General features: G+C 55.0%; 1 protein-coding gene across 2 annotated transcripts in view; it reads right to left on the bottom strand.

Annotated features, from left to right (window-relative positions):
* The window catches only part of ADARB1 (adenosine deaminase RNA specific B1), a 133816-nt gene extending 125018 nt beyond the window's left edge, over positions 1 to 8798 (bottom strand). The window contains exon 1 of one of the 2 annotated variants that reach the window (XM_023238631.2): positions 8651 to 8798. The gene's annotated coding sequence lies outside the window, so the exon portion shown is untranslated. The remainder of the gene's footprint in view (positions 1 to 8650) is intronic. The other variant, XM_045036499.1, reaches the window with a different exon arrangement.
* Between the last annotated feature and the right edge of the window lie 1403 nt (positions 8799 to 10201).

Here is a 10201-nt window from a genome sequence, read left to right on the forward strand (position 1 = left end):
GTCACCGCGGGCAAGGGTGCCAGGGCGGTGGAAATCAGTTTTCCCCTTTCCCCGGCACAGACGACGGGCACACAGGGAGTCGGGGGGCTTCTATACACTTCATCCCATTGGCTGAACTACAGAGAACATTGATATTTCAAAACTCCACACCTAAAAAAAAAATCAGATAACCACAAACAACAAAAACCAACACGCGAGGAAGAGATTTTACCATTTTAACAGGTAACTTTTTTTTACATTTTTATTTACTTTTGAGAGAGAGGGGAAGCAGGGGAGGGGCAGAGAGAGGGAGACACAGAATCCAAAGCAGGCTCCAGACTGTGAGCTGTCAGCACAGAGCCCGACGTGGGGCTCGAACCCATGAACCATGAGATCATGACCTGACCTGAGTCGAAGTCAGACGCTCAACCGACTGAGCCCCCCAGGCGCCCCTTGAACAGGTAACTTTCAGCGAATGCAGCCGCCCTGATGACATTTCAGCATAACTGGGCCCAAGCAACACCTGTCCGCCTCAGGAGGTGGGGGCTGTCCTGGACGCAACACCGGCATCCTTCTAGATACTGTTAAGACAAATGAAGCACAAAGCAGCAGGCGAATCTTGCTGGTCCTGTGCTGTGGTACCAAGTTTGGTGACTAAAGGTGCCAACTTCTAGTTAAGTTAATGACACTTTTAGAGATAAGTGAATTGTAGGGGCACTCGGGTGGCTCTGTTGGTTAAGCGTCCAACTTCAGCTCCGGTCACGATCTCACAGTTTGTGGGTTCGAGCCCCACGTCGGGCTCTGTGCTGACAGCTCAGAGCCTGGAGCCTGCTTGGGATTCTGTCCCCCTCTCTCTCCGCCCCTCCCCGGCTCACGCACTTGTACGCTCTCTCTCTCTCTCTCTCAAAAACTAAACATTAAAAAAATTTATGTAAGTGAATTGTTTTAATAAAGAAAAATGCCATTTCCACATATATCTTTCTGTAAGGATGCCCCAAGGCATGTTTAAACACCGTAAGCTAATAAGAAACTGATCCTAAGTCCTAGGGCACGATTCCCCAGTTTCTTGGACTGAGCACAAAATTATCTTTTATTTTATGCCCTCCTTTCAAAAGGGCAGCATGTCTCTGAGAAATATTTTTGAAGTGAGTCAGTTCCCACGTGCAGAGGTCCTGTTCCTCCGACAACCCCTCTCACCTTCTCAAGGACTTGCCTCTTGCAATTACCCTTTTTCCAACATATTATAAATTTGTCCTTCTCTACTGGATTGCCCCTTAGCCCATAAACACACCGTAATCGTTTCCATTTAAAAACCCAAATTACATAACTCCCTCAAGCCCATGGCCCCTCCAGCTTCTGCCAACAATTCCGCCCCGTTTTAACAAAGCTCCCCTAGGGAGTCCTATACCTGTGACATCCTCTGTGACACCCCCTCACGGTCTCCTCGGCCACCATAAGGCTCACTCAGGAAGCCCTGGACTCCAGGCCAGGAGACCCTCCTGGTTTCCTCCTTCAACAGACCCCTTTACGATGGGTATTGCTAGACCCTCCCCCTCCTCCACTCCTCCCCCTCTCCTCCTCCTCTTCCCCCCCTCCTCCTCCTCTTCCCTCTCCCCTCCTCCTCCCCCCCTCCTCCTCCTTCTGGGCCCCCTCCTCCTCCTCCTGGGCCCCTTCCTCCTCCTCTCCCCTCCCCTCCTCCCTCTCCTCCCCCTCTCCCCTTCTCTTCCTCCCCCCTCTCCCCTCCTCCTCCCCCCATCTCCCTCACCTCCTCCCCCTCCCCCTCCTCCTGTGCACCCCTTGCCAGAAGCCCCCAGGTTTCATCCCTACCCTTCTGCTCATCTGTATCTATATCCACTGCAAAGCCCATGGTTTCAAATCAGCAACAGGCAAATGACTCCCAAATTCACATATTTGACCCCAATCTCTTCTTGAGCCAAACTTTGAATTTCCACTAGTATCCAAACATCTCCACTCGGATGACTGCTTATAAAAACAAGTGAGGTACTATTTTAGGCACTTTACATTGGCTCAGTTTGTAGGCCCAACAACCAGAGGGTCGAGGCTGCCACTGTTCTCCCTAATTCACGGATGAGAACACCAAGACAGAGAAAGATGAAACAGCTCGCTCAAGATCACGCTTCTGAAATGTGACGGAACAGAGATTCATCCCACCTGCTCACGGCCCAGTCCGCGGGTGTAACTGCTGAGGAACCGTCTCCCGCAGGGTCCGAGGCCTCACGGGGCCAGTCCCCAGCTCCTGATGTCAGCCTCAGACTTCTCTATCCCAAGGCCAGTGCCAGCCAACCGCTCAGGCCAACAACTTTGGGATCATTCCGGATGTTCCATCTCACGGCAAGTCTACTGGCAATCCTGACGGGCCTGCCTACAAAACACGCTACGGTTCATCAGCTCTAAGTGTGCACTTTCCCCCTCTGAACAACTGTGAAATCGGAGGTGTTCCACAATGCTGTCAGCCGGGCAGGAGGGGAGTATAGTGACTCTTGCCCGGGCACACTCCAACTCAGCTGTTACTCTTGGAGGCACGACAGGAGACAGGGCAACACAGCCCGCCGACAGGTCAGTCAACAAACCATTTAAGGACCAGAAACCTCTCCTTACTACCTGCCAGTAAGATCAAAAAAGCATCTAAACTCACAGACCAGGTCTCAGCCGCTTGGAAGACACCCCAGAGGGGGGCGCCTGGGGGGCTCAGTGGGTTGAGCGTCCGACTTCGGCTCAGGTCATGATCTTGTGGTTCATGAGTACAAGCCCCGTGTCGGGCTCTAGGCTGACAGCTCAGGGCCTGGAGCCTGCTTCCGATTCTGTGTCTCCCTCTCTCTGCCCCTCCCCCGCTCACATTCTGTGTGTGTGTGTGTGTGTGTGTGTGTGTGTGTCTAAATTTAAGTAAACATTTTTAAAAAAGGGGAAAAAAAGGAAGACACCCCAGAGACAGCAGTGGTGAGGTCTTAAGGAATGCCAGCACAGGGAACAACGTAGAAGGCAGCATGACATCACATCGATGCTTGGTCGAAGGATGACTGGGAAGAATCAGATTCTAAACGGAAAGAAATTTTAGAATTACTTATTTTATTTTACTTCACTTCTATTTTCCTTTTCGATGAAAGCGCCACAGTCTGATTTTAAAAGTCTTCGCTCAAAGTCCAAGAGCACTCTCGATGAGCATGAGGCCCAGGCGATATGAAAGGACTGCGTCACAGGGTAACCGGCAACATTTGCCCGCTAAGAGTACAAGCCTGAAATACAGCCTGCCAGATCTGAGCTCACCGCCTGTGCCCTGGCCCATCGTGCTCCCCCCACGCTCCTGCCAGCACCCCCTGGAGGTGGCAGGGGAGGCGAGAAGGGCCCCTGCAGTCACAGGGCTCAGCGCAGTCCTGCCTTTGCCACTGACGTGTGCCCTCGCTGGGCCCCGTCTTCCCCACAAGTAACACAGAAGACTAACATGCCCACCTCTTGGACGAATGCAAAGCCAGCTCATACACAGAAGGTGCTTTAACCCCCTGGCACGTCACAAGGACCTAATAAACATTAGCTGCATGAGAGCCAGAGTGATTCTTTTGTTTTTTTAAGTCTATTTATTTTGAGAGAGAGAGACACAGAGAGAAATGAGCAGGAAACGGGCAGAGAGAGAGGGAGAGAATCCCCAGCAGGCTCCGTGCTGTCAAGGCACAGCAGCTGGGGCCGGGGGGGGGGGGGGGGGGAGAGGATCCTCAAACCCACGAACTGTGAGACCACGACCTGGGCCAAGATCAAGAGTCAGATGCTTAGCTGCTTAACCGATTGAGCCACCCGGGCGCTCCCAGAGAGATTCTTTTAAAGATAGGTCATGACATCCCCTCCTTCAAAACTCTCTAAAGTCAACTAGGAAACAAAAAGGAAAGAAGGAAGGGAGGGAGGGAAGAAGGCTTCGCATCCCAGGGTGATTACAATCTAAATTCCTCGCCACAGCTCCAGACCTCCTGCCTCCCTCCTCCTCACCGGCCTCCCACGATTCCAAACCCAAACCCAGGACAAGGACGTTCCTCCAGAGCTCCCAGCTGCCTGGTAGTGCCCAGCTCCCTCCGTCCCCTGAGCCCTCTCAGGCCCCCGCCCACCCTCGATCTCATTTTGTTTGCCCTTCCTGGCACGGAGGCCTTCAGCTGGGGTGCGCCGCCCCATCATGTGAACCCCATGAAGGCAAGAGCTACCCTTTACTGCGCTCACACCCAAGTCTCCAGTGCCCAGAAGAGAATCCAGCACATGGTGAACACCTGTTGGTGACCACGTGTGAGAAACAAAACTGGCCTAAAGGCAAGCAGAATTTCTCTGCACCTGCAGTAAAAACACCAGGTACCTTCAAGCCCCTTCCACACACACTTAACCCCTCTTCATTTTAATCCATCACAAAGACGCTACACTGAACACCAAAGTCATGTTTTCTTTGTGCGCTCCTAGAACAGCAGCCAGTAATACTAATCACATCACGTTTTTAAACGTGATAACGTGATACTCGTGGTCTACGCCCAACAGCCATCAGACTATGCGGCAAGGTTATGTGAAGACCTCTCTCGGCTGCTGCATCTTCCCTGTCCACACCCCAAATAAAACTTAAAAATTCATTCAAGGAATAAAGATATTTTAATTATTTAAATACACGATTTGGGGGTTTTTTAATTTTTATTTTTTTAAGTAAGCTCTATGCCCAACACGGACGGGGCTTGAACTCATGGCCCTGAGATGAAGACTCAGCATGCTTTACTGACTGAGCCAGCCAGGTGCCCCCCAACGTACAATTTTTAAATGAAATTCTCACTATAAAACTTTTCTACCACACACGTTACGAATGTATTTTTAAAGGGTTTTTTTTTTAACACCACCATTTCCATCACACAAATTATAAATTTGGAAACTCATATTTTAGAAAATTGACACACACACACACAAAAAAAAATCAAGGGTTTTTTTTAATAATTTTTATTTTTAAAGTATTTATGTATTTATGTATGTATGTATGTATGTATTTATTTATTTTGAGAGAGAGAAAGAGAGAGAAAAAACGTGAGCATGGAGGGGCAGACAGTGAGAGAATGAGAGAGAATCCCAAGCAGGCTCTGTGCTGTCAGTGTGGAGCCTCACGTGGGGCTTGATCTCACAAACGGTGAGATTGTGACCTGAGCCAAATCAAGAGTCAGATGTTTAACCAACTGTGCCATCCAGGCGCCCCTAAGTTTTCAAATCAACTTGGAACTCTCTAAGTTTTTCAGTTTCACACTAAGATTGACACTTTTTTTTTTTTTAATGTTTATTTCTTTTTGAGAGAGAGAGGGAGGGAGGAGTGAGGGAAGGGCAGAGAGAGGGGAAGACACAGAAATCGAAGCAGGCTCCAGGCTCCGAGCTGACAACAGAGAGCCTAACACAGGGCTCAAACCCAGGAACCGTGAGATCATGACCTGAGCCAAAGTCGGACGCTTAACCGACTGAGCCACCCAGGTGCCCCAAGAGTGACACTTTTTCTTAAACAAAATTTTTATAGGCTGGTAAGTGTACAGTCTCACCTATTAATCTTCAAAGTATTCTTTCTATCTCCTATTTAAATGAGTCCTTTATCCTAAGTATTTACATAGCTCATCACAGCATTCCAGGGAATAAAACTCCATTCTTAAATAAAACTTACGCCTAAGGGATTCTGATGGCTAATAAAAATGATTAGGTTTTGCTTGCACCCATGTATAAAAAATATTCACTGCAGCACTGTTATAGCAAATATTTAACACTATATTAAAACACATACACAACTGTGTCTGTACCTTGAGTGCTGCTGGGAGATACACAATCAATGGATCACAGCAGGTGGAATGAATGGAATGAGGTGTAAATCTCGGTACTTTCTCAATGTACGTTGTGCAACCTTTCATTTTTAAATCCATATGTAAAAATTGTAATGCTATACATTTCAAAGTCTTATATTTTATTTTTAAAAATCTAGTGCTATAAAAGCGGTTACTAACACTGCCAGTGCTTGAACTTTTTGAACCCTGCCTGTCCTGTTCAGCGCTGCATTGCCCAGGCCTGTAACAGGGAGGGCCCAGCACACAACAAGCCACAGATTAAGTGTCTGTCCACTGAATTCAGTTTGCTTTATTCATTCACCAGACAAATACAAGTTCAAAGAATTTTCTTATCCCAAAAATCTGAAAGCAACTGAAATGTTTTCAGGGCGTGTCGATTCACCAAGGCGCGCATTAACCTAGGAACCAAGAAGTTGTTCTCTGGTGATGTTCTTGTTGAAGTCTCGTCTCTTTGCCTCCCAGCACTGACTTTATGAGCACAGGGCACCTCGAGATACATGTGTCATCAATTTCTCAGAGCCGGACCAATTTTCTTTTCACCACTGCCCCCTGCAGAAAGGCCTCCTTTTTTCCCTTCCAACCATAGCTTCAAATTTTGTCCACGAGGTAGCTGAACACATTCAGTCCCAGGAACCCTGAGACATCTAACAGGGCGTTACTCACCGACAAGACATGCGTTCTTTCCCAAGCCCTGGTGAGTCCCCTGCCTCCACCCCCAGCAGGGCCCGGGATCGGCATCTGCACCCAGCTCGGCGCGCGTCTCACCAAATACTTCCCAAACCCCTGTGGCGGGTGTCCACTCGGAGAGGACCCGCCCACTGGCGGAAGCACGCAGGGAAAGGCCCCTAATTCCCCGTCCAGGGTGGAGCACACACCACACACCGCCTTCTCCCCTCCCCTCCCCTCCCCTCCCCTCCCCTCCCCTCCCCTCCCCTCCCCTCCGCTCCCCTCCGGGCAGCCCTCGGCAGGCAGAGGGGAGTCTCTGCCCCCAAGAAAAGAGGGCAACCAAAGACATTTCCTAGGGACTGCTCTTGAGACAACCCGCTGTTTTAGAAAATGCAGCTCTGGTGGCACCTTTCAAAGGAGTAAAACACACAGGTGAATTTCAGAGAAAAGGAAAAGGACTACAGAAATACTTCTATTCGCAAAGCTTACTGATCTATCATTTTAATTAGGGCACTAAGAGTAAAGCAGCAAGTCTGATAATCCAGCCACTTTCTTTATACTTAACGGAACGCTAACCATTACGTTTTGTTTAATAAGGGGACAAAAACGTCCTTATCAGCAGTAACTACCAAAATCTGCTGGCTAAAAATATCAACTGCGAACCAAACACAAGAGTGCGGGACTCCGGCACGTATGGGGACCAGAGCACCCTTCTCGGGACCCCAACACTTTCAGCGTCCACAGCCCAATGTGACACATTCCCTCGGACCGTCCACAGCCCGGTAATTTTCCTACTGCAGATCTGAACACGTCAGAATTCACCTCGGGCCCCCAGTCGCCCCAGATTGTTCCGGATCGCTCCAGACGCCCGGCACACGCCGCGGGAACTTCCCCGCCCCGGGCCGCCCGCGGCGCGCAGCTTCCCACGCGGACACGGCGCCCTCGGGAGGGGACGCGGGGCCATCGGGGGTGTAGCCCTCTCCCGGGGGGCGCAGGCTCAGCCCAAGGGCGCACTCTGCCCTCCGCGCACGTAGAGCCTCTGCACGGACACGGTGCCCTCCAGAAGGGGACGCGGGGCGGTCCCGGGCGCAGCCATCCTCCCCCGGGTGAAGAGCGTCGGGGCGGACACGGCACTCCTGGGCATGGGCAGGAGCCGTCCCTGGCGCAGTTTCTCCCCCCCCCACCGGGGCTCAGCTCCATTCCGGGGTGCAACGTCCCCTCCCAGGGACGCAGTCTCCCCTTCATCCCGGGGCGCCTCTTCATCCGGGGCGCAGTGTCCCCTCCACTGGGGCGCAGCTTTATCCCGGGGCGCAGCCTCCCCTTCATCCGGGGGCGCCGCCTCATCTGGGCGCAGTGTCCCCTCCACTGGGGCGCAACCTTATCCCGGGGCGCAGTCTCTCCTTCAACCCAGGGCGCAGCCTACTCTCCCCGGGGCGCAGCCTCTCTCCTCCCAGGAACGCAGTCCGCCGCCCCCCCCCCAACACACACACATACACACACCGGCGGCAGCTTCATTCTGGGGGCGCCGCCACCCCTTCATCCTGGGGTGCAGCCCCCCCCGCACGGACGCAGCTTCAACCCGGGGCGCAGCAGCACCACCACCACCACGGGCGCATCTTCACCCCGGACACAGCCTCCCCTTCATCCCGGGCGCAGCCCCCCCCCTCCTCCCCGGCACGGGCGCAGCTTCATCGCGACGCGCAACCCCCCCTCCCCAAAACCACCACGGGCGCATCTTCACCCCGGACACAGCCTCCCCTTCATCCCGGGCGCAGTGCCCCCACCGGGCGCAGCTTCGTAGCGGGGCGCAGCCTCCCTCACCCGCGGCGCAGAGCATCCCGCGCAGACGCGGCGCCCGGGGGAAGAGACACGGGCCGTCCCGGGCGCAGCCTCCCCACCCCGGGCGGCCCGCACCCCGCCGGGCAGCCCCTCCGGACACCCCCGCCGGGCAGCCCCTCCAGCCCCCGGGCCCCGGGCCCCCGGCCGGGCTTCACGGGGTCCCGCTCGAGGCGCACGCCCGGCCCGGCCTCACCACCTGCCCGGCGGCGCTTACATAAACGCGGCCCCGGCGGCGGTGCCCGGCCGCGGGGTCCGAGCCCCCGCCCCGGCCTCGCCTCGCCGCGCCTCGCCGCGCCTCGCCTCGCCTCGCCTCGCCTCACCTCCGCCGCGGGCCGCTCCGCTCCTCACGCCGCGCGGGGCTCGCACCGCCAGGCCGCCCGGGCTCCGCTCGGCCGCCGGGGCTGCGGCGCGCTGGCCGTGGCCTGGCGCGGCCCCGAGCGCGGCCCCGAGCGCGTCTCGACCCGGCCGCCTCCGCCGCCGCCGCCGCCGCGGCCGCCTCAGCCTCCGCCTCAGCCTCCGCCCTCCGCCCTCGGCCCTCGCCGCCGGCTCCGCCCTCCCCACCGCCCCCGCCGCCGGACGCGCGCACGCCTGGAGCTGGGGGAGGGGGGCGCCGCGACGCAGGACGTGCGCGCGCCCGCACGCCGCGCCGAGCCCCCCGCTCTCTGTGAGCTGGCCGGCGGCCGGGGGGCGGCGGGGGGCGGCGGGGGGCGGCGGGGGTGGCGCACGGGCCGGGCTCCCGGTCCAGGTGCACCCGCGGGGTCCTGGCCGTGCCGAGCAGGATCCGGGCGCGTGATAGAAGGTGGGGTCCCCGTCCCCAGGCCCCGGAGGTGTCTCCCTCCCGCTCCTGCGGAGAGCTCTCGGGGAAGTCAGCAGCCGGTCCACCGTATCGCAGTGGAAGCTGTGGTTGGGTTGGTTGGTTTGTGTGATAATAAAGGCATTTTAAAGCTTTTTCATTTACAGCGTATGGAGTAAACTTACTTCTTTATATTGACCGACTTTTCTACGACTATACACATGATGATAAGCACATGGAGAAATGCAGCGTTTCCGAAGACCAGAGTGACCAAGTCAAGGCTGCACTCTGTTCAAAACAGAAAATAAACTAAAGCTTAATAAGGAAACATGTGTAGTTCTTGAAGGCAGGTGCTGACACCAGGGCAGTGACTTTCTAGGAGACAGTGGTCAGAGTCTGGCAAGCCTGCGGCTTTTCACCTGGCTCTTAACCCCTGCAGAGCACGTGGCTGTGGAGGTTAGACACCAAGGGCAAGTCGAGCTGCTGCGGCTCAGAGGTAGACTTTGGCATCTCTTAGGCCCAGCTGCCTGTTTCCCCAAGTGTAAAACAGGTCAGAGAGGACTAATGCCGGTAAAGAGCCCAGTCCAGAGCCTGGTGTGTGGAAGGCACTCCATCAGTGTTCGCTAACGCTGTCATTCCCAGAGTCCCGTGGCGGAACACAACACCACAAGGAGCTCAGTGCCCTGGAGCATAAATTAACCACAGGGGACGGTGCCGCAGCAGGCCGCGTATCTGCTTCAGTTTGCTGTCTGACGGTAAAGGAAAAGCCTACCTTTCGGGCCAGCTAGCTGACAGGCGAGCCCATCGCCCTGCCTGAGGGCCACGCGCTAGGTACAGAGTCCAAAGGAGCGCTTGGACAACCAAGTACGAATCAAGACCCCTGGAATGCCCTTCAGGGAGTCCTCCTTAATGAACGAGTATGTGCATGAGTACCTGCGATCTAGTGCTATGAAACGGACCACCCCCAAGACCAAGTGGCCCAAAGCAGTCGTGTCATGGCTCACGATCCTGTGGCCAGCAGCTCCCGCAGCTCATCTCTGCTTCATGGCGTGTGGGGCCGCACCCACTCTTGCGGGCC

The sequence above is a fragment of the Felis catus genome, chromosome C2, assembly GCF_018350175.1.
Source record: "Felis catus isolate Fca126 chromosome C2, F.catus_Fca126_mat1.0, whole genome shotgun sequence".
Taxonomy (NCBI): Eukaryota; Metazoa; Chordata; class Mammalia; order Carnivora; family Felidae; genus Felis; species Felis catus.